Here is a 26,512-nt window from a genome sequence, read left to right as displayed (position 1 = left end):
AGAAACGTATGCTCATCCATTCTTAAGTAATTGATGTACGACTTGACTTACTTCACTATAAGCTCACGTAACAAGTTTTGTTGAATGCTTTTATTGTGTCGTCGTAAAAACCGCAGCTTCACCCAGGTACGTTTCCTTTTGTTTCCCCGCTTCTCTTCCGCATGTGCCACAGTACAATTGTGGTACATGCAACTGCTGTTGACAACAAGTTGTTGTTGTCAGCCATCTTGAACTTTGACGAAAAATATGATGACAGTGTAATACCCATTTTTAGTGCTACGTCAAAGACCTTTGTCAAATATATTTGACGAATATTTGATCATATCTTTGATCATATCTTTGATCAAATCTTTAACAAAGAAATTTGATAGTGTAATACCGGCTTAAGTAAAAGAAGTTCGTTTCATCACGTTGTGCTTCTGATTATGGCTTCTCGCGTGTACTGCACACTTCAAATTGCATTGTAAATATGTTCTTCGTATCCCGATTCGCATCCGTAATAATTCGGTGGGTAAATGATTCCATATAAAACAGATGCTGCTTTCGTTACATCCTGTTCTGTGGACTTATTTGTATTTGTTATTGCTTACGAATCCGTCTGTGACTGCTCGATGAGTAGTTTCTCGCATTTAAAGGAGAACTGCAAGTTAGCAACTTTTGACAGTGCTGGAATTCAACTTTATTACATCTCGTCACAGAATGAGTACGTAATTCTGCTTTGAATGCTGTTGCTTCTCGCCACTGAGTGCCACGCATTTCACAGTGGCTTGCAGAATGTGGATGGGGATATAGATGTAGACGAGTATGCTTCGTAGTTTTGGTGACTACACCATACATTCTCGCAAATGCTAAAATGCGGGAATAGTTACGCAGATGTTTGGAACCCTTATTAACAATTACTGTAAACAGTACACTTAAGCAACCGTCAATCAAACTTTCAATGGCCCCCTATTAAATGTGAGTGTACCGAAAACGGATGAGAACGAAAATAACACACTTACAATGCATTTAAACCGAGCAGTTCGCACACTGGTTCGTAAGCAGTAACAAGTAGACACGAATCCACAGAATACCATCCGACGAAACCAGCTTCTGTTTCATATGAAACAAAAGCAAATGTCGAAATATTTACCCTACTCAATATTACGAATGGGAGCCAAAATTAAGTAGAATACCAGCAACAACAAAAATGTTCAAAATGAGTGTGAAATATTACGAGACTTAACTGCTGAGGTCATCAGTCCCTAAGCTTACACACTACTTAACCTAAATTATCCTAAGGACAAACACATACACCCATGCCCGAGGGAGGACTCGAACCTCCGCCGGGTCAGCCGCACAGTCCATGACTGTTGCGCCCTAGGCCGCTCGGCTAATCCCGCCCGCCAATACGAGCAACATACTTACAATGAAAATAGCGTGATAAAATCAAGAAGGTGGTAATCAGGAACAACAATGTGATTCTTCAGTTTCTCCTGGCGTATTTCTTCCTCGAACAGTCGAAGAGTGTACTGCGACCGCTGACGCGCGGGCGCGGACCGCGGAGAGAACACCTCGCGAGGGAAGGGTATTTAATACGGCCGCCCGCCCTCAGGAGCTCAGTTCGTCAGCGCACCTGACGATAGCGACATGTCTGCTCGCCGAAATATTGTGCTGGTCCAACTGAGGCGCCAGGTGGAAATGGCATGGCAAGCCGTTCCACAGGACTACATCCAGCATCTCTACGATCGTCTCCATGGGAGAATAGCAGCCTGCATTGCTGCGAAAGGTGGATATACACTGTACTAGAGCCGACATTGTGCATCCTCTGTTGCCTGTGTCTATGTGCCTGTGGTTCTGTCAGTGTGATCATGTGATGTATCTGACCCCAGGAATGTGTCAATAAAGTTTCCCCTTCCTGGGACAATGAATTCACGGTGTTCTTATTTCAATTTCCAGGAGTGTATGTTCGCCGGCTCAGCGCACGATTGCACTCTCGCTGCCCACTGCTGCAGAAGACCGAAGCTGGTGAAGCATTGTTTTGTGGAGACAAGCGCGTGGCGCCTTCTTGGCAGCATGGCGAGCTGCACCAACCCAAGGCCGCGTACTGCACGCGCGGGCGCCTCGAGTTGCGACATCGGAGGTCTCTTCCAGTCCACATGCTGCTCTGACCTCTCCCCTAAAACTGCAGCGTATGGCTGTCAACGACCACGACAAACATCACAGTATGAGAAACTGAGAGGCAACAAAACTCAAGTTTAGGTCAGCAAGTGCACGCGGTTTTCTCCGTAATGGATTGCGGAATAGTGTGACCGTAGTGCGTACCCCACGACAGAAGATTTGCAGCACTTCTCCTGCGGTTAAGCCGAGAGACCTCCATCAAAAGTATTGGACGGCGGGTCAAATGCCTGCCCCCTCCATCTAGTTTTAGGCACCCCGTCGTTTCTATAGGTCACATAAGGTGAATGCCGGGACAGTTTCTTTGAAAGGCCGCGGTCGCCTTATTTCCCCAAACCGAGTTTGTTCTCCGTCTCCTATTACTCTTTCGTCGACGGGACGATAAACCCTTATCAACCTCTCTTCTCATTGCCACCTCCGCTACAACTCTACAGTCAATTTAATTTCTTCCGAACAGACCCGGTAAGTCCGGGAGCCTTTCCTGACTGGTAGCGACGTGATTTTCAAAGCTTCGTTTAGCATCGGGTTGGCTAAACAAGCGATTTTTCCTGTGTATATTGTGGACGAAATTTTATTTTTAATTAAGTGGAAAGCTGTTTTTGTGCTCGCCAGGTGGATCGTGTGTGGAGACGCGGTCATACTTTCTCGTATACCCAAAGTATTTGCACTAAAACTGCTGGAGACTATGTTTCAGCACATCAAAATCTAATGTCGTAGGGCGGGTTTTAATATCGCACTATGCTTCAAAATGATAAAATTTCGAAACTCAGATAGTGATCACTACTTTCAACAGCCATAAACTGTATGACTATATTCACATCTACATCTACATGGTTGCTCTGCAATTCACACTTAAGTTCCTGGCAGAGGGTTCATCGAACCATGTTCATACTACTTCTCTACTATACCACTCTCGAATGGCGCATGGGAAAAGCGACATCTGATTTTTCTTATTTTTTTATGATGATCATTTCTCCCTACGTAGGTGGGTGTCAACAAAATAAATTCGCGTTCGGAAGAGAAAGTTGGCTATTGAAATTTCGTAAATAGATCTCGCCGCAAAGAAAACCGCCTTTGTCTCAGTGACTGCCACCCCAACTCGCGTATCATATCAGTGACATTCTCACCCCTATTGGCAATAACACAAAACGAGTTCCCCTTCTTTGCACTTTTTCGATGTCCTCCATCCATCCTACCTGGTGAGGATCCCATACCGCGCACCATTATTCCAGCAGAGGACGGACAAGTGTAATGTAGGCTGTCTCTTCCAAGTGTTCTGCCAACAAAGCGCAGTCTTTGTTTCGCCTTCCCCACAATATTATCTATGTGGTCTTCCTAATTTAAGTTTCTTGTAATTCCTAGTTATTTAGTCGAATTGACAGTCCTCAGATTTGTGCGATTTATCGTATACCCAACATTTATCGTATTTCTTTTAGTACCCATATGGAAGACTCCGCATTTTTCTTTGTTTAGTGCCAGTTGCCACTTTTCGCACCATACAGAAATTCTCTCTATTTTGTAATTGGAATTGATGGCCTGATGATTTTACTAGACGGTAAATTACAGCATCATCTGCAAACAATCTAAGGGGGCTGCTCAGTCTATGACCTAGATCATTTATGTAAATCAGGAACAGCAGAGGGCCTATGACGCTATCTTGCGGAACGCCAGATATCACTTCCGTTCTACTCGATGATTTACCGTCTATCACTACGAAGTGTGACCTATCTGAGAGGACATCACGAATCCAGTCACACAACTGAGACATATAGTATCTGATAACATAGTTAGTGCTGGACAACTGCAGCACGTCGCATTGTATAACTACACTGCCTGACAAGAAAGGTGAGTCACCCTGAAGACACGGTCGGATGTCAGTGTCACTTCCGTACACATACACACATTATCGGCGTGTATGTAAATGATTGTAGTTGCAGTTCTGCAACAAGTAGATCGGCCACCAGAGTACATTAGCGATATTCGTGTTTACTGTTGTTACCAAGCCTGGGAGAGTGTACGAGGGTCGTAAACAGCGCCAGGTGTTGAGTCTGAGACAGCGTTGTCCGTACCTGGCAGAGACTGAAAGAGACCTTATTGTTGGTCTCAATTTGGCCAGCTTGTCGGATTTTACAATGTTGAGATTTGTCGGGCCTTCCGATGTGACGGTGGTCCGATGGTGGACTGCGTGGGAACTGATAGCAGGCATTCTCGTCGTCAAGGTTCCCATCGACTACGCTTGATTCCCAAAATGTAGGATCGCTGTATTACACATTGCATTGGAAATCGTGGCCCGCTCACGTCAGCGCCTACCATAGTAATGGCCTCCCTACAACATTTCGTCTCATCCCGCACCATAGGTCGCAGCCTAAAAGCAGCCGGACTATGGACTTAGCAGTAACTCCACGACACCGACGGCTTGTTTGGCGTTGTGCCGTGACCGGAAAGGACTGCTGGTGAATACCGTCGCACAGTGTTCAGTAATGAATCGTGGTACTGAAATACCCGGACGACCATCGCCGCCGCGTATGGTGACGTCCTGGGGAGAGGTCCCGTTCTTTCAGTGTTTCTGAGGCACACAGCGGTGTTACTCCTGACTCATGGTTTGGGAGCCTTCGGGTATGACGTCACGTCATCGCTGTTAGCGACTGAAGGGACTCTGACGGCTCGCTGGTAAGTCACGGACATCCTCCATCCTCACGTGCTACCTTGAGTGTGGGAGTATCGTGGTGCCATTTTTTTTTTTTTTTTTTTTTTTTTTTAACATGACAGTGCTCGTTCACACGTGACGCGTGTCTCTATGAACAGTGTCCGAGGTGCTGAGGTACTCCCGTGGCCAGAAAGATCTCTGCTACTTTCACCGATAGAACATGTGTGGGACCAACTGGGACGTCAACTTCGACGCAGTGACAGTATCCAGATTATCAAGTACCAGTCACAACAGCTGTGGGCTACACAAATAAAACAGTTTCTGCGTCAGTCACTTGTTTATTTTGCCACTACGCATTTCGATGGTTCACGCCATCACCTTCGGGTGGAGAATTGTTTATTTACATGACTGGTGTAGTGAAGAGTACAGACGTCTTTCACAGTCACAGCCCAAGGACGGTGTAGCTTTGTGTATTTTGCTAATGATAAAAATTGTTGATTTAGAAAAGGCACGACAGAGGTTATAAAACATCAATTTCTACAGTGAATTGTACTTACAGGGACGGTAGAGTTCTTAAGGTCTGCATACTGTTGCCTGATCTACATCTACATCTACATGGATACTCTGCAAATCACATTTAAGTGCCTGGCAGAGGGTTCATCGAACCACCTTCACAATTATATATTATTCCAATCTCGTATAACGCGCCGAAAGAATGAACACCTATATCTTTCCGTACGGGCTCTGATTTACCTTATTTTATCGTGGTGATCGTTTCTCCGAAGATTCCATTGCAACAAAAAACGCCTTTCTTTTAATGATGTCCAGCCCAAATCCTGTATCATTTCTGTGACACTCTCTCCCATATTTCGAGGTAATGTAAAACGTGCTGCTCTTCTTTGAACTTTTTCGATGTACTCCGTCAGTCCAATCTACTAAGAATCCCACACCACGCAGCAGTATTCTAAAAAAGGCCGGACAAGCGTAGTGTAGGCAGTCTGCTTAACTGATCTGTTACATCTGTTTTAGATTAGATTGATGTATCGTGTAACCGAAGTTTAACGACTTCCTTTTAGTACTCATGTGGATTACCTCACGCTTTTCGTTATTTAGGATCAAATGCCACTTTTCGCAACATTCATATATTTTTATAAATCGTTTTGCAATTTGTTTTGATATTCTGATGGATAAACGACAGCATCATCTGCAAATAACCGAAGACGGCTGCTCAGATTGTCTCCCAAATCGTTTATATAGATAAGGAACAGCAAAGGGCCTATAACACTACCTTGGGGAACGCCAGAAATCACTTCTGTTTTATTCGATGACTTTCCGTCAATTACCACGAACTGTGACCTCTCTGACAGGAAATCGCAAATACAGTCACATAACTGAGACGATATTCCAGAAGCACGTAATTTTTCTACGAGCCGCGTGTGTGGTAGTGTCAAAAGCCTTCCGGAAATCCAGGAATACGGAATCGATCTGAAATCCCTTCTCAATTGCACTCGGCACTTCGTGTGAATAAAGAGCTGATGTATGTTCTCTCAACTGTAAACTCGTAAATGTAATGTGCAGTAGAGAGGACATACATCGGGCAGACCTTTTAGAACTCTACCGTCCCTGTAAGTAAAATTCACTGTCAGAAATTCATGATTTTTAAGCTGTAACAGCCTTTTCTAAATCAAAAATTTTTATCGTTAGTAGAACACGCAAAATAATGTACACTGCCCTTAGTCTACATCTGTGGAAAACGTCTGTACTCTTCACCAACACCGGTAGTATAAATAAACAATTTTCCACCTGAAGATGACGGTCTGAACCATCTAAACGCGTTGTGACAAAATAAACAAGTGACTGACGCAGAAACTGTTGTATTTATATTGATCAACGGTCGCTGCCCTCGTAATGCCGTCCCTTATGGACGAAATATTCAGCTGTCGGCCAGCTTGCCCAGAACAGGATACGACAGCTTTGTGATACCTTCCGAATGGAATGCACCAAGGCCAGATGGAATGCAACGTCATATTTCTCATATTCTCATACGTCGTATTTCATATTTGTCATATTCTCATATATGGCTGTAAACGAATAACGGCCAATTCAAGAAACTTATTTCTATCAAAAAATCTATAATATTGGTATGACGGTCCCTCTACCACGCCTTACAGCGCATGGGGTATCATTAATGAGTGGCTTCAGCTGCATACGGTGTAATCAAAGAAACCTGTCGATTCTCTCTGTCGCCACACGTGAATTAGCGTGACGCCTCCTGGCAGTGACGTATTTGTTGTCCGGTGCGCTTCTTTTTCTGGTTAATGAGAATGACGAGATAGCAACGCCGGCAGACCAGAGCATTAGATACGCGAGACCATGCCCTTGGGGACTGTGTTTCCCCGTCCTTGGGCAGTGCGGGGCGGCCTGCCGGCTTCCTCCTTCCCCCCCCCCCCCCCCCCCTATCAGCATAAAAGCATTACCTCCGCAAATTGCCGGTGATTCGGAATTAGTGGCTTTTTCCGCTTAATGGCAGCCCTGCCCCACGGAGCGTGGACCCGTGCGGAGATAACGAGGCTGTCAACGCGGCGCTAAAGCATCGATCCGGCGCAGTTCGCAGCCAACCGGCCGCCATTAATCTCCGCGATTACTGGTTACCCTCTGCTCTCTTCGCGGGCGCCATTCCACTTTCCGTAAAGCGACTGTAATTGGCCGACAGTAGTGAAACGAGCTCGCAGAATCCCACGGCTCTGTAAACCTCAAGGATGAACTTAACCAGTCTACGCCTGTTGTCTAGATGATTTAACGTTGCTGAAAAAGAGGAGTAAGTAAAATTAGCGTTTTGCGTCGATAACGAGATCATTAGAATTATTAGCCACAGCAGGCGCACGTGCATACAGAAGGTCTCAAAATGATCTAGATTTAAAAGCGCTTCTTTCGGTTTGTACGAGGGGCGTTCAACAAGTAATGTTTGGCAAGTTTCGATTGGAAAAAAAGGAATATCTTGTAGGACATAGTAGAATGTTCCCGCTTCAGCCCCTATAGTTTCATGAAGTTCCCATTGGTGGCGGTGCTATACGTAGCTTTCAAGATAGCGTCTGTGACGTATGTGTGTTCCAAACAGAGAGTTTCTTTTGGCGGAAAACCACAGTATAGGAGGTATACATAGGCGCTTGCAGAACATCTACAGAGACAAAAGCACGACGAGTCGTTGGGCGACGCTTGCGCAAACCTGGCCGTTCTCCCACATGCCGGCCACAGCTGTGACTTCTGCACTGTTGGAAGTGAACACTCTCGTTCGAGGTGATCGACGGACGAGCATGAAACACTGGATGTCTCTGATGGTGGTGCCGACATACTCGACCACAGCTTGTGAACTCAAAGGTGTAGCGTCGCAGCTATTACGAGACTGCAAACTTTTGCAGTAAGTTTGTTACGTTATGGCAAGCTTTTTTGGAAGGCTGCAGTATAGTAGCACAAGGCAGTGGCTGAGTTCTGGCCTCCCGTATGCGTCACAACCACACCTGTCGCTAAAGCGGAACGTGAGATGCTCATGGTGGCGTGTACTAAAATCACTTATTCACCTCACCTAAGAAACTAAATAACTATCTTAAATATCATCTGTTTTATTCCAAATTTTGTGTATCAGCTTTTGTTATTCAGACGAACTTTGAGTAAAAATTTGATACCGCTACCTCTAATAGTTTCGGAGATATAAGAAACCCATTAAAAAGTACTTAAGAAAGTAAATTCGGATAGGAACAATAACAGTTTATATTTATTTTGTTGTTTGAAAGCAGTAATTGCACTCTCAGTGTGCCAATTTATTTTATAAAGATTTTCAATTCTAAACTTTCGACAATTTTTCTTTCGTGATGAAAGTAACAGTTGAAAAGTTAATATTTATATGTTGTGTTAGGGTGAGAGTAAATGACAGTGAAGGTGAGCCTGTATGTGGGACATGCGTCAAATTTCAATTCTATGTTGTATTACACCTTACGTAAGTAACAAGTGTTACGCCACGTGGGTGTCATGAAAACTGTAAATCCCCCTAACTGGCGGATGACGTATATCTACGAGTGTTTGCTTTTGTAACAAGGCAGCCAGAAAGGTAATTAGAGGATAATCAGTTCTACAGTATACTTCAAGGATAGTTTTCGTTTGGTTTGGTTTGGTGGTACTTCTTGTTAATATCTGCGGCATGAGATGACGTAAATGCATCTGCGAATGTTGATTGGAGTAAAACGGCTTAAGCTCGAATATGATCTTGAAAAATTGATCTGACTGGATGTTCGTTTTGATCAGCCAATCAGAGGAAAGTCTTTTCCGCGCATTGGAATGAGTTATATGCTGTGAAAGCAACGGCATTCAGAGAGTCGTGGACTAGCTCCCGGACGGCATTCAGAGAGGCGTGGATTAGGTGCTGGACGAGAAGGTCATGTTACACGTGTCCGAAAAAGTTCTTTGTAAAATGATCAAGTGACTGTTATTTCGCGTTCGGTTTATATCGCCGTGCAAACAGATGCATTTACGGACAGCTCTGTGAAGTTTGGGATATTTTGAAGTGTTTGTTGTAGAGAAAACAGCGTGTGAAACTATCGGCCTTTGTGAAGAATTCAGCGTGGCGTGTTCAGTATGCATTTACAGAACATTTTTTGGCGAGCACCTTCCTTTGAAGAATCCACTGAAAAGGAGCGAGTGTGAAAACTCATTTCGTAGCAGAGTATTGACTGTATTAATCTCGTAATATTTCGGGTTGGACTCAGTGCCTTTCTGGCTGTCTTGTGAGTGATATAAGCTACATGAACTGGTAGTAGATGTGCTGTCGACGTAAGTGTGAGCTTGTTGACACCATAAGTAACAGACAGTAAAAAACATTAGTATCGGGACATTTTCATGAAGGAAGGAAGCATCCACTTTTGCCCGTTATTACTAGAGATTTACAGGTTTCTTTTGTTACGTGTGTTACGCGGACTATGCATGGACGATGGTTTTGTTCAGCGCTACTTTTAACATCGTCTACATAGTACCTACGAATGCAGAGCAACGGATGGTGAACGAACGCTATACTGAGGTAGGTGTACATTAATTTGCAGCTTGCTTCACTCACTGCTGGCGAACTTTCTTATCACCGCTCCGCCGCACCCGCTATGTTCCTCGCTGCCCAACAAGACGGAAAATAGTCACAGGCGATGAAACATGGACTCATCACTTGATAACCGGAAATAAAACGGCACCCCATGGAATGGCGCCACACCACTTCCCACCGAAAAAAAAATTCAAAGTCGCAGCCTCCGCAAAGTCATGGCGTCGGCCTTCTGGGATTCTGAAGGGGTTTTCTGCTTGATGTCCTCCCTCACAGTGAACTATCAACTCTGAAGTGTATTGTGCCGCCCTCAGGAAACTGAAGACAAAACTTAGCGTACGGGAGTTTTATGCACTTTCTGAAGTTTCCATAACAGTGCCACAGTCTTCTAGTGTATGAGGTGGAATCCAAAATTTTCGGGAGTGGTGCTGCCATCTGGAAAGTAGCAGTAGTAGATCTTTGCACTGCTAGGTGGCGAGAGCTGCACATCTGATGAGTCAGTGTGTGGACTGGCATTCAGCTGGGAGGACGTGTTGCGTGTCCGCAGTGATTTCCGTAATACTCTGTTTGGTGTGTGGCGGCTTTACGACGGATCCGCGAACAGAACAACGCGTCTGTATCACATTCTGTGAGAATCTCGGGAAAAGTGCTATGGAGACCCTTGCAATGATTCAGCAAGTGTTTGGATTTACGGTTATGACCCAGAGACAAAGCAACAAGCGTCCCAGTGGAAGAGCCCGGTCTCTCGAAGACTGGTGAAGAGCATGATCATCGTTTTTTTTTTTTTTTTTTTTTTTATTATACGAAGGGAATTTTGCACAAAGAATTCGTCCCACCCGAACAAACCGTGAATTCCACGTACTACTGTGACGTTTTGCGAGCGCTCCGTGAAAATGAGCGGCGACGATGGCTCGAACTATGGCGTCAAGGGAACTGACTGCTGCATCACGATAATGCGCCCTGTCACACGTTCTTGATCACCAGGACCCTTTTGGCAAGAAACAACACGGCGGTTTTACCCCACCCACCGTACTCTCCAGATTTGGCACCTTGCGACTTCGCGCTGTTCCCAAAACTGGAATTGAAGTTGAAAGGCCGTCGGTTCGACACTCTAGAGAGGATCCAAGAAGTATCGCTGGCGGTGACAAACACCCTCAAAGAACAGGACGTCCAGAAAACGTCTGACCAGCGCTGGGACCGGTGTGTACGTGCAGATGGGAACTACTTCGGGAGTGATGGTGACCATTAGTCCAAAGGTAAGGTTTTCAACAGATGGCAGCATCAGTCCCGTAAATTTTGGATAGCACCTCGTATTCGGTTGTACTTTTTGAGGCCTGAAGGTACGGAGGCTTTGTAGCTTTCCTCCTGCAGACAGCATCGTCAAGTACATCTATGCACCAACCACGCCACTGCTATTTTTTACGATAATTTCAAAAGGGATCATATTTTATTGTTCTTAAATTTTCTTATTTTAAATAAAAAACTTTTTAATAACATTTCTCCGCCCGTTCCCCACTCCCCAGTGAGTGGAATGAAAAAAGAAAAAAATTGTCACACGCCTTACCACTGATCACTGTCCACCAGACACATAAGCTGACATCATATGGTCTCTTTGCACTGTCTTGGTTTTAGTGTCTTGTATACTCTGCGTCTTGTATTTGTGCCTGCTGGCGACAACCATGAAGGCAGACTCGGAGCTGCTGTGTGCGAGATCGGGAGCTGTGCTTGAATTTGCTCGTAATGCCCTAGCTGATCTCAAGGACTTTGTGTCTCTTTTAAAAATCTATTTGCAAAGATGTATGTATGCAGACTCAAGTGACAAATGAAAATTTGTACCAAGGCTGCGATTCGAAACTGAGTCTCCTTGGTGCAAATTTTCACTTGTCACTTCAGTCTGCATGTATACATCATAGACGAGGAAAATTGTAAAGTCTCTGGAACGACATAGTTAGCTTTGATTAAAGCACCCATGCCTGGGTTTCAGGCAGGATCGCCTGCTCCTTTCAATATCGAGGTGCGATTCCAATATCATTGGAGAGCCTCGGCAATGCTGTTTAAGTTCAAGGGAAATTATACCACATAGGCTGAGGCGTGAAGGGGAATTTGGATGGAATTGGGAGGCGAGCTAGCGTAGTCCGTGCAAAGTAGAGGTCTGCGCGGATGCGGATATCCGCGGTATTTATTACTTGGCGGATAAAATCGCGACCGGCGCGGATATCCGCGGGTCATCTGCGGATAATGAGCAAGGCATCCGTCCAGTACGTATGTTGCAATGTGTCAAGTGTGTTGACATTCTTGGAATCTTGCACGGCCCCGGTAGAGCGAATGTCTGTTGCCCTCAGCCCCTGGCTACGACCGACGTAGCTGTACCCAAGAGACCTGCACCTAATCCGTTTCCACGACCGTGTCTTTTTTGTGGCCTGTGAAGTGCTCTCTGGGTGGCAAACCTACCAGACAGGTGACCGTTGCAATTTTCCGCTGCCTTCAGTTAGCGCTTTGTAGTAACCGAGTGACAACGTGCATCGTAGCAAATACCATTGAGAGTTCTTTCTTCAAATGAACACCATATCGATAGATACGTTTTCGTGTAAGGTGAAAAAAGGTGATTTTACATTAGTGAAGGAAAACAAATTGAGATCGCCAATTTGGAAAAAAGTTCGGATAAGTATTTGATGGAAACGGAAAGATAAAAGATATAGTGGCTTGTTTTGCATGTAAAAAAGTATATTCCTACACTGAACACAAAAGTGGAACTTCAAATTTGCTAAAACATTCGTGTAAGGCTCGAAAAAGTAGCATAATTACTTATTTAAATACTAAGAGAGACGTGAAAGTTCCTGAAGTTCCGCCGAATTTGAAGACAGCCGCGACAGAAAAACTTATCAATCTTGTCAGCAAAGACATTTTACAATTCGAAGTTGCGTATGGATCTGGGTTTCTGGGGACGGCACAGTTTCTTATTGATGTGGGGGCCAAGTACGGTCCAGTGAGTGCTAAGGAACTGCTACTTCATGCAACCACTCCTAATTTCTATAACCACTGATTTTGTTGTCACTCTTCGGAAGACGAATTATTTCTTCCAGACAACGTCAATTATTGCTGACATTTTAACGTTTTCACAGGTGGGCCAGAGTTTTGCAGTGTAGGCCTAATACATGCCCACTGTCTACCATCAGATGGATAGAGCGTCTGCCATGTAAGCAGGAGATCCCTGGTTCGAGCCCCGGTCGGGGCACACATTTTCATCTGTCCCCACTGGCGTATGTCAACGCCTGTAAGCAACTAAGGGTGTTCATTTCATTGTAATTTCATTCTAACGAGCTGCATGGTCACCGATGGTCTCTGTTCTTTCGGACATGTCCGAAAGAACAGATACCATCTTAGTATATATAAAAAGTAGTTAAGTTGTCACAGAAATGGCACCCTAACAATAACTATGTCATTACATACCATAATTCTAAGTACTGCTGTCTATTACTATTAATTGCTCATTCAAAACTTAAATATATGCGGATAGGGAACTCGCGGATGCGGTGCGGATTGAACTTTTCTTATCCGCGCAGACCTCTAGTGCATAGCCACTGGGCCAGGGTGGCGTAGTGGTTAGCGGATCTGCCTAGTGATCTGGGTTCGAACCCCAGCATTGGTACAAATTTTAACTCCCCCCCTTCAATTTTCATATATACATCATAGCTGTTTCATACCTGGAAAGGTCTCTGGAACCACACAGTTTCGTTTGATTAATTGCAAAGAGAACTGAGTCTAAACAGAAAGCATTCGTCAGAACAGCGCCAGCCGTTGCCAGTGTCGAGTAAATCCCTCCAGTAATCGTACAGACCAAACGAGTGTGCTGCATCATCGTTGCTGCGGACAACGGGTGCCTTCCACATTGGCGCGCCACAAATTTCATACTTTCCAGGTAAAAGGAGCAAGGTGCTGCTGTTCGGCGGTGTATCGCGGGCGCACCACGCGCCCTTGGACTGAGAATTTTAATTCGTGCGCGTGATGAGGCAGCGAGTTAAAAATCTAAGCCGCTACCGTAATGAAGCGTTATTACCTGACAGGCGTCAAACATAATAGCGTGGCGGTGCGGCGGCCACTGGGAAGTGGCGAGTCACGCTCACCTCGTTGGAAAGGGAGTGGGGGAGGGGGAAGCCGCGCCAAGACGTCCAAGCAGCCTCTGCTACTCTGCAACTGGACCCGGGCTTATTTTCCACTCCTACCAGGCTCTAGCTATTGTTTTAGTCATTCATTACGAAAATTTGTGTGGAGCGCTCAAATTCTGTATCTACATCCACATAATATGGCTAACCACTATCCTGTATGGCAGGGTATACTTCAATACGAGTCAAATTTCCACTGTTCTATTCCGCAAACAATCAAGCGAAATTTGACTTTCTGTGTGTTTCTGTACGTGTCCTACGAACTTTCAGTTTCACTGTGTAGTAACCTGAACCAAAAACTTGCTGCTTTCAGTGTTATGCGAAGCTCTGATTTCAGTCCTGACGTCCCACGCAGCATTTGTCACGACAAAAGTGACACTGGGTGACAGGAAAAGGTGAGCCACAGGTCGTTCGGTGGCTGCAGCAACTTTGGTATTTTCTTCACGAGAACCGGATCGGAAGTTGTTCGTGTTCTTTGTTACACTGTCAGAAGACGAGTCAGGCTCCTGGAGTTTCTGCTCTTCCATTAAAATATCATATGCGACAGCTTTTTTAAAAAATTAATACGCAGTTAGAATCAGAAAAACATTCTGTACTTCAAAGTTCAGGAAGACGCCGGTAGTGTCCAACAAGAACCATAAGCCATAGAGGACATGATGGCAACAAGAAGCAATGAACCGTACGATTACCGGAGAGATATGCGCGATTTATCGTCGCAAAAGACGAGTCGCGATCGCCGACCAATGGCCCGTCTGAACTGCGCAGTTGTCTTCGGTATTCGAAGAGTTTATCAATAAGGCATGATGTATTCAGATGGTAAGCTGTGCAGTTACATTGAAGATGTGCAAGTTCCTTTGGTATCAAACGGGACTAAATTATTCAAAATTTTCTCGAACCAGTCACGTGTTTTGAAAGATATCGTGCGTGAAAGTAGACGAGTAAGAAGGAAGGAATATTAGGGGTTGCCAGCTCGTCGACAGCGAGGCCATCAGTGTCCTAGCACAAGCTAGGATAGCTAGGATTCGGTAAGTATGGGGGAGGTAGTCTGCCGTTTCCTTTCCAAAGAAATTGTCTTGGTATTTTCCATACACCATTTATAGCAACAACGGATAACTCGAATCTGTTTGCGGGGACGGAGGATTTGAGCCGCCACGCTCTTGGTCTCTCGCTTCATCTTATACTTTCCCCTCTTTGGGGAAGTGTGTGTGGGAGTTTGTAGCCTTTTGGCTTTTACTCCCCTGTGTACTTGTGTGTGTGATTTTTAGCTGTAGTTTTTTGGTTGTCTGTGATATGTGATGAATGTTCTGTGTGTGTCTGGTACTTGCCTGAGGTTGGCGAGAATATTGGTGTTTCTTGGGAAGGAGCAGGATTGAGGATTGGATATTGGGATTTAATCTTCGACTTAATCGTCAAAGATCGTCATGGGGCGTTTGTGTTTATCGCGGGACATGTCATACCGACCTAAGGAGTGGATAAGGTTATTCTCGGACCTGGAAGAGCTCTCGTAGAAAGCCCTTGCCAGATCCTGGAATCTTTCTTTGAGGAGTGGTATTTCAGCAGCGGCGTGCAGATCGTCGGTGGGGAATCCCATGGGTAGGTGCAGTGCCCTCCTGAGGGCGCGGTTCTGCAGCCTCTGGAGTTTGTCCAGGTGCTGCTTCGCCGCGTATCCCCAGACAGGACACGCATATTCCATTACTGGCCGGATCAGGGCCTGGTAAACGTTCACTCCTACTGTGCAGGGGAGGGAGCTGGTTGTGTTAAGGATTGGGTACAGGATGGACATTCTGGCGCAGACCTTCCTGTGGATCTCGTCTATGTGGGGTTTCCACGTAAGACGAGAGTCCAAGGTTACGCCAAGGTACATGGCGGTTCTGCGCCAGGGGAGTTGGGATCCGTTTAGGTGAAGGTGGAGGGGGGGGGGGGGGGGGGTGTTGAGGAGGTTCGCGCCTTCCGAGCCTACGGGTAATCAGCATAGCCTGCGTCTTTTCCGAGTTGATGGTAATGCGCCAGCGTCGGGCCCAAGTTTCTGTGTCATCTTGGAGTGGAGTCCATTACCTTACCACTGAGTCACCTCACTCAGTCTACGCTTCACAACAGTGCACACCTCGCTGCGAAGACTCATTCTGCACACTGAGTGTGAGCTGTGGCTGGGCCATTTCTCCGCGTTCCATTCCTGCTAGGAGTGCTAGCCCTGGAAGGTATACAGGAAAACATATGTGCAATAGTAGCGGGGTAATGGAAAATTTGATGTGTTGAGGGTACGTTCTAAGTCGTGTCTGGATAGCATTGCCTGCCAACTCTCGTTCAAATCACAGAACTCCACACGAATGTTTTCTTAGGGGGGGGGGGGGGGGGGGGGGACCTCATTCCGTCAGCTTTATCGCCAGCATCCTCTCTCCTAATTGTCATCAAAAAGCGTAGCAAATTGTGCAGGGCCCGTCTGTGAGGGTTATTTTCTGTAATCACGGTCTGTCCAAACGCAGGGAGATAACTGGCGCTATACAGGGTGTCTCAAAATTTTTGAGTCATTTTGAAATGGGTAATAGTTACTATACTGAGATAGGGAACCAAGGGCGGAAATACGTATTTATTGTGATATGGACATATACAGCGTACACCGCATAACAACAGCGTAGGTCGTTGTAGTTGTTCTAAGTTACGATCACCAGTCTCGGTGCATTAATCACCAGTCTCGGTGCATTAATGGCGACGGCGCATGAAGTTCTGCCACACCCCCTCGAAGATCCCTGGTATCTGTTATACGAGGAGATAGGCAACTTGGACCCTAGCAGGCAGATCTTCATCCGTTTCTACGGTGGTAGCGTAAACCAACGTCTTGACGTAACCCCGGAGGAAAAAGTCCAGGGGCGTGAGATCCGGCGATCGCCATGGGTCACGACCTCCCCTTCGAACCCAATGGCGAGGGTACGTGTTGTTCAAATGTTCGCGGAAATTCACATCGAAATGGGCCGGTGCACCCTCGTGTTGAAACCATATCCTTTCGCGGTCAAGGGGTACAGTCTCCAAGAACTGCATGCTCCATTGCGTTACATGCATTGAGGCTGGCGGTTGTCGCTTTGAACAATTACCATGAGGTACGTCGTTGCTACGCGATGTTCACTGAGTATGTCCATAACACAATAAATGTGCATTTCCAATCATTGATTCCCTTTTTCAATGGCCCACATCTCGTGGTCGTGCGGTAGTGTTCTCGCATCCCACGCCCGGGTTCCCGGGTTCGATTCCCGGCGGGTCAGGGATTTTCTCTGCCTCGTGATGGCTGGGTGTTGTGTGATGTCCTTAGGTTAGTTAGGTTTAAGTAGTTCTAAGTTCTAGGGGACTGATGCCCATAGATGTTAAGTCCCATAGTGCTCAGAGCCATTTGAACCTTTCTCAATGTAATTGGTTGTGAACCCTCTAACACCTGTTTCAATTTGACCGAAAAGGCTTGAGACATCCTGTAGATATGTTCAGCATATGAATACAGTGATAATTAATGCACATAAGTTGGAGAAATATTACTGTAGTATTCGAATGCAGTATCAATGGCATACTGCTTGACTCAGGCACAACGATATATGTATGCGTAATATTGAGAAACGACGTGAAATTTAATAAGCACATAAGGTCTATTGCGAAAAAGTGTAGCAGACCTATTAAGGTGACCACGAACAGGTGTGGGCGGCACATTCTTGAATATTGCTAGAGTTCTAGGCTTACCACCAGGACGGATTAAAAACAGACGTCGAACGTATTTGGGGGACACGCTGCTACATGCACTATCTCATCATAAGTATCTGGATACCTGTTAGTGGACATTAATATGTGGTTCATACACCCTTCACGTTTATGACGGCTGGGGACATTTTCGACGTAGAGTCTGAATGCCGGTGGAGGAATGGCAGCCCGGTCTTCCTCAAGAGCCAAAACCAGAGAAGGTAGTCATGGACGCTGAGGCTGAAGCGGAGTCTACGTTCTGACTCATCCCAAAGCTGTTCCATTGAGTTAAGGTCGCTAACTCTCGACAGTCCAGTACATTTCAAGACTGTTTTTGCCCACAAATCATTGCCCCACAGAGACTACCCCACGGCAGGCTGCATTTTGATGTTAATAAAAGCAATCATCGCCCCCGAACTATCCTCCTACTATACGCAGAACACAATGCTGCAAAATGCTTTCGTATCCTTCCGCATTTAGCATTGTCTTAAGTGCAAAAAGAGGAGCGCATCATAAACAGGAAAAACACCCCAAAACACGCGTTCTCCAGGCATTTCTCAAATCTAAACCCTTACATCGGATTGACGCGGGGTATACTATGTTTCGTCACTCTAGACTACTCATTTCCGCTCATCTACATCACCTCAAGCGCCGCTCTACCACCATGGTACCTCTTTTTTGCGCTAGCTGGTCTGCCGGCAGCACTTTGCAACCCACAAGTCATTGCTTTCGCTGATTTGTTGCGATTTTTTTACAACCACCCTGCGCAAACCTCGATGGTCCCCGTCCGACTGTAGGTGATGTCTGCTGGTCGTGGTTTAGCTGTGGTTGTTCCTCTGTATTTCCATATCACTATCACATCACCAACAGTCGACTTGTGCATCTTTAGAAGAGTTGAATTGTACCATGATGGATCTGTTACTCTGGCGGCATCCAATGTCTGGTCCACGTCCTAAGTTACTGAGCTGTACTGACCGACCCATTCTGCTGTTGATGACTCTCTACTGGCAGAGCAATATCCCCGTCCTCTTTTATATTCGAGGGTCAGCTTCTCGTGACATCTCAGTGGTCAGCTCCGCATTGCACAGAGGTGTCCGGGTACTTTCGGCCACAAAGTGTATTTCACTTTCATCCTCCGTCAAGTTCAGGTGGGTGTCCTTGGCGGGAAGAAGTACAACTCGCAGAACGCTATTGACGATGTAGAAAGCAGCAGCGTTTTAGGTGAATGGAGAAAGATTACACTCTCACCAACGTTCACAAAATGAGGAGCAGAGCTGGCATGCAGGCATATAAGCAATCATTATCCCTTTGTTGAGTACCCATGTGGATGTTGTTGCAGTTGTGGTCTTCAGTCCTGAGACTGGTTTGATGCAGCTGTCCATACTACTCCATATTGCCCAAGCTTCTTCATCTCCCAGTACCTAATGCAACCAACATCCTTCTGAATCTGCTTAGTGTATTCATCTCTTGGTCGCCCTCTACGATTTTTACTCTCCGCGCTGCCCTCCAATACTAAATTGGTGATGCCTTTATGCCTCAGAACATGTCCTACCGACCGTTCCCTCCCTCTAGTCAAGTTGTGCCACAAATTTCTCTTCCACCCAATTCTGTTCAATAGCTCCTGATTAGTTATGTGATCTACCCATCTAATCATCAGCATTATTCTGTAGCACCACATTTCGAAAGCTTCTATTCTCTTCTTGTCCAAACTATTTATTGTCAATGTTCCACTTCCATAAATGGCTACACTCCATACAAATACTTTCAGAAACGACTTCATGACACTTAAATCAATACTGAGGCTTTTTGCATATGATGCTGTGGTGTATCGAGAGGTTGCAACAATGGAAAATTGTACTGAAATGCAGGAGGATCTGCAGCGAATTGACGCATGGTGCACGGAATGGCTGTTGAATATAAAGTTGATCGTCGGTAAAGCAGGTGCCAGACTGAGATTCATTGGAAGAATCCTAAGGAAATGCAATCCGACAACAAAGGAAGTAGGTTACAGTACGCTTGTTCGCCCAATGCTTGAATACTGCTCAGCAGTGTGGGATCCGCACCAGGTAGGGTTGATAGAAGAGATAGAGAAGATCCAACGGAGAGCAGCGCGCTTCGTTACAGGATCATTTAGTAATTGCGAAAGCGTTACGGAGATGATACATAAACTCCAGTGGAAGACTCTGCAGGAGAGACGCTCAGTAGCTCGGTACGGGCTTTTGTTAAAGTTTCGAGAACATACCTTCACCGAAGAGTCAAGCAGTATATTGCTCCCTCCTACGTATATCTCGCGAAGAGACCATGAGGATAAAATCAGAGAGATTAGAGCCCACACAGAAGCATACCGACAATCCTTCTTTCCACGTACAATACGAGACTGGAATAGAAGGGAGAACCGATAGAGGTACTCAGGGTACCCTCCGCCACACACCGTCAGGTGGCTTGCGGAGTACGGATGTAGATGTAGATGTAGATGTACTTGATGTTAACAAATTTCTCTTCTTCAGAAACGCTTTCCTTGCCATTGCCAATCTACATTTTATATCCTCTCTACTTCGACCATCATTAGTTAGTTTGCTCCCCAAATAGCAAAACTCCTTTACTGCTTTAAGTGTCTCATTTCTTAATTTAATTCCATCAGCATCACCCGAGTTAATTCGTCTACATTCCATTATCCTCGTTTTGCTTTTGTTGATGTTCATCTTATGCCCTCCTTTCAAGGCACTGTCCATTCCGTTCAATTGCTCTTCCAGGCCCTGTGCTGTCTCGGACAGAACTACAATGTCATCGGCGAACATCAAAAGTTTTTATTTCTTGTCAATGGATTTTAATACCTAATCCGAATTTTTCTTTTGATTCCTTTATTGCTTGCTCAATATACAGACTTAATAACACCGGGGATAGGCTACAACCCTGTCTCACTCCCTTCCCAACCACTGCTTCCCCTTCATGCCCCTCAGCTCTTAAAACTGGCATCTGGTTTCTGTAAAAATTGTAAATAGCCTTTTGCTCCTTGCATTTTACCCCTGCCACCTTCAGAATTTGAAAGAGAGGATTCCGGTCAATATTGTCAAAAGCTTTCTCTAAGTGTACAAATGCTAGAAACCTAGGTTTGCCTAGGGAAAGGGAATGAGTAGCATTGGTAAAAACTACTCTGTCACATTCGCTGCCCGTGTGTTGCGGAGTGTGGATGCAGAGGTTCTCACGTGAGCAAGTACGCTCCCTGTCAAGCTGGGAGCACATTGCCTCCGTCGTGGAGTAACTTGATCTGAAATTCCGTGAGTACGTATTTTGGTTTTTAATGAGGCAGTGCGGAAGCGCATCGGAGGCTTTCCGGAAGTCAATTACGGCCGCAGTCCGCACAGAAAGTGACGCGCGGGCTTTGTGTGACCTGCGGACGGCACGTCATTTTTAATGGCCGTTAAGTGCTTCCCCGTCCAGTCACGTTGTTAATCCTTTCGTGTTTGGCCGCGGCGCATAATTGCCGGATCCGGGACGGAGGGAATTTTCCCACAGCGCCTATCTCTCTCTCTCTCTCCCTCTCCCTCGCACTACTCTCCTCCCCTCCAGCCATTCGCTGTCCGGGCACATTTTTATTCCAGTCGGAGTGTGTGCGTGTGTGTTTTCGGCGGGCGTCCGATGCTCGCCGCTTCTGATGCAACGGACAACTTGTCTGCAGAGGCTCCGTGAGAGCGACTCCGGTGCTTGGCTAGCGGCCAGCGGCCACAGGCAGGATAGTGGAGGCTGGAGGAGTCCCGCCAACAAGACGACAGCGACTGCAGGGGGAAGCGGGAATGAGACAGCGCCGCCTCTATTAAAACGTAATGCCCCGCCTGATTAGGGGCCGCTCTCCGCAGCTAATTACTCGCGAAGGCGATTATAAAGTCGCGGTGAAAAGCCGAGATGGCCCACGCCTAATTAAAGCGAGCCTTTATTTCGCCGGGCATTCCGTCCGGCCTGCCGTCATCTGCAGCAGGACCGCAGATGCCAGGCACCCACAGCGTAGGAAAGCCCGCGGAGCGAACTTTCAGATACGCAGAACAGTTTTGTCGCTAACATACGTTGGCTTCACACCTCGCACGATTAGGATACGGGCAGTGCATTCGAGCATCGGGCGCGCCGAGTTCAACGAGCTGTGAATGCTCAGAAATGCGTCTCGTGCAGACGTGCGTGTCCCTCAACGTGGTATACGCGACAGCAGCGCGCTCTAGTCGCAATCGAGGAGTGTGATGGACTATGGGCGTAATTGGATTTACGCCATTTTTCTGTCAAAGTGCTACAACGATACCTCCGTATTTGAATTATCGTCCTTGACAATTTCAGCTCGATAGTTTTGGTGTACGCTAAGCAATCATCTTAAGGATTGGATTGGATTGTGTGGGGGCAGAGACCAAACAGCGAGGTCATCGGTCTCATCGGATTAGGGAAGGAAGTCGGCCGTGCCCTTTCAAAGGAACCACCCCAGCATTTGCCTGGAGCGATTTAGGGAAATCACGGTAAATCTAAATCAGGATGGCCGGACGCGGGATTGAACCGTCGTCCTCCCGAATGCGAGTCCAGTGTGCTACCACTGCGCCATCTCGCTCGGTTAATCACCTTATGAAGACAGTGGATGACAGGCAGTTGTCACCTTGTTTGTGGCGTATAGGTTATTATATCATCGACTCTCAGCTGCTTTGCGTGTTAACTTGTGTGATATAATGAGTGAAGTGGGTGGTAATGAGTCAGAAAATGACTTTACAGACGAAAAGAAGTCAGTGTGACTGGAATTTTGGCATTGATGGAAGAAAGTTGAAGAAGAGGGAAACTGTACACTTAAAAGCGAGTACGTCATACAATGCAGGGAGAAACCAGAGCCATTTCAAGTCATTGACGGAAGAGAGCTTATTAAAGTTTGGAAGAAAAGCTTAATGGGCTGCTTCTCAGCAAAGCCACAGGGGAAATTTCCTTTCCATTTGCAGTCATATGTGAGGATGCAATTTGTCAGTGATGGCACAATCGGTGCTTCAAAATCATATTGGAAGGTCTTTACACCCTTTAAGCTCATTAAGAAATCAGCAAGACTCCCTGAAGATATTTCATTTTTGTCATTAATAGAGAAAGCAACTGCTGCAGCAGCAAAGTTGAAGGAGAAAGACCTGTTCCACTTTCTTCCTGATACAGTGAAAGGCTGGCATGAAGAACTTCTAGACAGAGTAAACAGTGAAGAAGCTACTGATCCTGAACAGCAACATAAACTATAATGGCCATGAACATATATTTTTTGTTAATGTACAGTTTAACTGGTTAACAAAATAATAAAAGCAATTTTCAACTCAATTTTCATGACATTTTGTAGAGGTATCATGTTTGATGGTAAAAGGGCATAAAAACCATTCATTACATTTTGGATAATATATCACAAATGGAAGAAATATCTTCAGTTGTAAGGTATGATTCTGTATGTTAAAAGCGTGGTCTAAGACAGAATTATTACATCATTGAAATATAACTGTTTCTCAATTAGATATAAACATGCAAATCTTCAACTCACTTTTACCGGAAATGCAGTTTTCGGATTTACGTCCATAGTCCATCAAACTCCTCAATTGTCAAATGTATCGGCTGGCAAACGGCACTGTTTGCGAAATGGAAGGGCGTAAAATTTCTACGTTAGCTATATTAAAACACGCATTTCCTCCCATCACCATATGGTAGTATTTTGTTCTGGCTCTAGTATACATAAATAAAAACTTCAATATCCGTGGACATGTTGTAAGGCAAAAAATGTAAGTACCATGTGCAGTCAATAGCGACTTCGGCTTAAAACGCTCCATATGGCGATACAAATTTACAGAAGTTCTCCACATAAGATAAAAGTCATTTCATCGTTCTGCAGACAGCCTTGTAGGTAGGGCAACCACAGCTATGAGTACTTCAGCCGCTTCAACTGCATTTTGTTCTTTATTATTAGATCACTACCGGTTTCATGGCACTAAAAGCCACATGTTCAGGTGAACGTATAACTAAAACGTTTGAGCTAAACATCTCGAAAGCTAGTTTCCAACACTCGTTGTCCGTCAGAACAAAGCACCGCTAAAAGGCGGCATGTCACAGAATAAAACAGCTTGCCTGCAATGTGGTTGGTGGGTCTATACGCAATCGTGTCCCCAGTTCGCGACTGCATAAAACCGGAAAAGCGGACCCACACATCATTTTGGAATCCACCTGCTTTATTCTGTGACATGCATTCTTTTAGGGGTCGGACAACGAATGTTTGGCACAAAGGTTCGAGCTTTTTAGCTGTAATGTTTTACTTATGTGTTCAACCTGAAGAAGTGGCTTTTAGTGACGCGAAAGCGATAGCGATCTAATAACAAACGACAAAATACAGCTGAAGCTGTTTATTAATATGCAAGATACTTCATCATCGTCACATTTTAGTAAAATCCGAACGTATGGCAGCGCCATCTAGCGGGCCAACCATAGTGCCATCTGGTTTCCCCCTTCAAGCTAGACAAGTTTCGTTCATTGCAGTTTTTTTTTCTTTTGACGCTTATTTTGTGAGATATTTGGGCCGGTCACGATCAATGGACCACCCTGTATATTATTTTTTAAACAACGACTACTAATTATTTCAGTCGTTGCAGATACACACTATGTAGCCAGCTCCTTACCGACTTCACTGACAAACCTGCAATATATGTTTCTATTTAGCATTGGCCACCTGCCATCATAACAACTGACGACGAAACTCGTAACATAATTCTGTATCATTCTCAGACTGATCGAATCTTTTTGTCTAATTGCTACATGGAATGTGAGAGAATCTAGAGTCACACGTAAGTCTACGCTGCAAGATCAGAGTTCTTCGTCCAAATAGTTTACAGGTCACTGTCAGCTACACACATGCCGCACGAGCACAGCCGATTGCGCTGGAACCGTCAACATCCCAGGAACACGGCGCGGATTTTGATTTACATTATAATGTTGCGATGTAATCGCGTTTCCAAACTCGGACTTTCTCTCGCGACGATAGCCTTGCGCCGGACGAGTTGCCTGCAGTGTCGTTTAACGAGCCACCAATCAATTTCGTTTTATTACGCGGTTGGAACCCAACATCCAAGCAAGCAGTTATGTTCCCGCAGCTCAACATTCTCCACTAATGAAAATAATATTATAGTTTTTTTGTAGTAAGCCAAAGAGACTCCAGAGGGCCATGCTGTCATATCGAGCTAGGAGGCACAGTGGTTAAGACATGGGACACCTACGCGCAAGAGAAATGAGAGATAGCTCCTTTATTAAAGGCAAAGCGCTCTGTATGTACTACTCTGCAAATCACTGTGAAGTGTGTGACCATATAAGTTTCTTCTTCTTCTTCTGTTAGCGGATGAAACGTAGGAAAGATAGCGGTACGCCTCTGTGCGAGATGTTATTTGCTTAATTTTATCAGGTGATCTCTACAGTGTATATACGCTCGGGGTTGAAGGATTTTAATAGCTTCTGCCAGTACAGCGATCCTTAAGGTCTTCTAAGCAGCTTCTCGGTGAAACGTATCCAATCTTTTCTCTAATGCCTAACTGTTAAGATTTTTCAATATTTCTGTTGTATTCACACGACAGTGAATCAAGACAACGACCATTCGCCGTGCCTTCATTCGGTTGGTGACACCTTTTAGACTGCCATAATGGTTTACACACACTTTAACAGTATTCAGTTCTGTGTCGTAGAAGTGCTTTGTCTGTAATCTCTCTTCTAGAAGGCGCGCGGGGTATCCGCTCGGTCTGGGGCGTCTTGTCACGGTCCGGGCGGCTTCCACCGTCGGAGGTTCGAGTCCTCCCTCGGTCATGGGTGTGTGTGTGTGTGTGTGTGTGTGTGTGTGTGTGTGTGTGTGTGTGTGTGTGTGTGTGTGTGTGTGTGTGTGTGGTCCTTAGCGTAAGTTAGTTAGATTAAATAGTGTGTAAGCTTAGGGACCGATGATCTCAGCAGTTTGGTCCCGTGAGACCTTACAACAAATTTCCAAATTTCCTCAAACAGCAGTTTTCCGCGTCCCAGCACAGGTAAATGCTACCAATAAACATGTGGTGTGCTGCGTATTGTAATCAGGACATTGACGACAAAACTGTTCGCTGTCTTTTTGCCTAATTAGCCTTCATAACTGAGTGGAGAGGGAGTAGAACCTCTTTGGTTGTTTTAGGATTGTTGTAGGGGAACAGAGAAGGATCTTTGACAGGGCTGGTGATCTGCCAAAGTAGCAAAGTGATATGAATACATCAAATAAATTTATTTACCTTGAGGCATATTTCTATGTGAGGCGTCTGACTAGCTAACATATATACGTTAGTCACACCAGGTACCAACTTTTTATTGTAGAAACTCTTTTCACTATGATTCCGTTGTGCTACACATGTTCTTCCAACTATCAAGAGACAAGAGCCCATTGGCTCCTTGTTCTATTGGGTTGCCTAGATCAGACACAAAGGCAATTGTTGTTTTGTCTTCTACTAATTAAAGGTGACTTTACCTAACTCAGTGGCTTCTTGGCCTAACTGTTACATCACTGGCCCCTTGGTGTAACTCACAGAAGACAGGTACTAAATGGAATGCGCTACACTCCTAGTCGGGACGAAGGCTGTCTCTTTTCTAAATTATTCGATGAAACATACACAAGACAGTTGAAAAACTGCAGCTACTCATCTGTCAGTTGTTGCGTCGCACGGAACATCGCCGTCTCCTCGCGAATGAAGTACTACTGTTCCGTCAGTAGCT

The 26,512-nt window shown here is 45.4% G+C and overlaps 1 protein-coding gene across 1 annotated transcript in view; it reads right to left on the bottom strand.

The window, feature by feature from the left end:
- The window catches only part of LOC126355146 (BMP and activin membrane-bound inhibitor homolog), a 212,445-nt gene that overhangs the window by 30,006 nt on the left and 155,927 nt on the right, over positions 1-26,512 (bottom strand). The gene's annotated exons all lie outside the window — the stretch shown is intronic.

The sequence above is a fragment of the Schistocerca gregaria genome, chromosome 3 (assembly GCF_023897955.1).
Source record: "Schistocerca gregaria isolate iqSchGreg1 chromosome 3, iqSchGreg1.2, whole genome shotgun sequence".
NCBI lineage: Eukaryota > Metazoa > Arthropoda > Insecta > Orthoptera > Acrididae > Schistocerca > Schistocerca gregaria.
The sequence above is the reverse complement of the archived record's forward strand: the minus strand, read 5'-3'. Positions and strand labels throughout refer to the sequence as shown.